The sequence below is a fragment of the Schistocerca americana genome, chromosome 3, assembly GCF_021461395.2.
Source record: "Schistocerca americana isolate TAMUIC-IGC-003095 chromosome 3, iqSchAmer2.1, whole genome shotgun sequence".
In the NCBI taxonomy this organism is placed as follows: domain Eukaryota; kingdom Metazoa; phylum Arthropoda; class Insecta; order Orthoptera; family Acrididae; genus Schistocerca; species Schistocerca americana.
The window spans coordinates 205,945,287-205,946,735 of NC_060121.1; the positions used below are offsets into that span (position 1 = coordinate 205,945,287).

Consider the following 1,449-nt stretch of genomic DNA (forward strand, 5'->3'; position numbering starts at 1 on the left):
AGAGAGAAAAGTAACTGTGGCAACAAAGCACATAAATCAAAACGACATTAATACTTTGTAACGAGTCACCATATACCACGTATATTTAATGGTAATATAATCAGAAAATATCCCTGAACAACAACCGAAATTTTGTCGCTGAGGTTACCGATCACCGAGTATACGCATGTGACATAGGCGTCCACGTTCCCCACGTTATGGTGCTGGTAATAATGTTCAAAATGCTTAGTGTGAAGTGAAAGTTTCAGACAGACACGAAAGAACAGTTGTACAATTCAGGGTAACAAAAGCGGTTTCCAAACATGTTTCTCGTTCCTGGCGCTCTTGAAATATCAGAAAACCCGCTTAGCATAAACAAATTGTTGTAAATCGAATTAGTGTTCGTTTGGTTCTAGTACTGAGAAACGGATATTCTAAAATTACAGATATCAAAAAGTTACAAAGTATCTTGATGCGAAATTTTGTTTTCAGTATTGCCGCCAGATATATTAATATGAAGACGATATGAATGTGGTATCTGTTCTCTCAGACCGGAAGAACAGATGCCATCGGTGACCATGCAGCGCCCTAGAATGAAATGATAATTTAATCAAGACCCTACGCTGTCGACAGGCTCTGATATACAACAACGGGGACAGTTAAAAATGTGTGCCCCGACGAGGACTCGAACCCAGAATCTCACGTATTGCCCGAACTCTTACGCGACTCGGTAAGATTATCTGCCGTGTGAAATGAGTGTAACAGACAAGCGCACTATGAATGCAGTGTGTGGACATTAAGTTGGGAATGTGGGTCTCACGGGGATCGTGCAAAGGATAAGTCCCTGCAGTCGCACTATGCTCTGTCACCTCGGTAGCTCAGATGGATAGAGCGTCTGCTATATAAGCAGGAGATTCTGGGTTCGAGTCCCGGTCGGGGCAAAGACTTTCAACTGTCCCCGTTGATGTATATCAACGCTTGTCTACAGTGCAGGTATTGTGTTGGCAGAAGAGCCATCACCCTGTTACTAGAGGAGGCCGAAATGCACGCGTTTTAGCTCACACAGGCTGGCGTGAGGAGGGAAGGACTATACTGACGTGAGGTCTGGAACGTGACAAGAAATTAGAATTCAGAAAGCGGATGTAATTAGTTTGATACTTAACTTTAATCCATTAATGATGCGGACGGCGAACGGCGTGAGAACAGGCGGCGGCGGCGCGTCGCCATGGGGCAAAATGGAAGGCAGCGTCGGTAACACCTGGGCCTGAGGCGAGCCAGTAGATGGGTCCCCGTGGCGCTGACTGGACGGCACCGTCGCTGAAAGCAGACGGCGAGCGGCAGATCCCGTGCGCCGACAGAGGCGCAGCTGATTGAGATGTCGGCGCACCTCACCAGACGCCCCCAAAACCAGATTACATAGAGCGTCCGAGGCAGCGAAGAATGCGCCCTTCGAGCCAACGCCGTGAACCT

At 47.4% G+C, this 1,449-nt stretch overlaps 1 non-coding gene across 1 annotated transcript; it reads left to right on the forward strand.

Moving 5' to 3' along the window:
- The first annotated feature begins 846 nt into the window (after positions 1 to 846).
- On the forward strand, positions 847 to 920 carry Trnai-uau. Its single transcript has one exon. It is a non-coding gene; the product is annotated as a tRNA-Ile (tRNA).
- Positions 921 to 1,449: the final 529 nt, after the last annotated feature.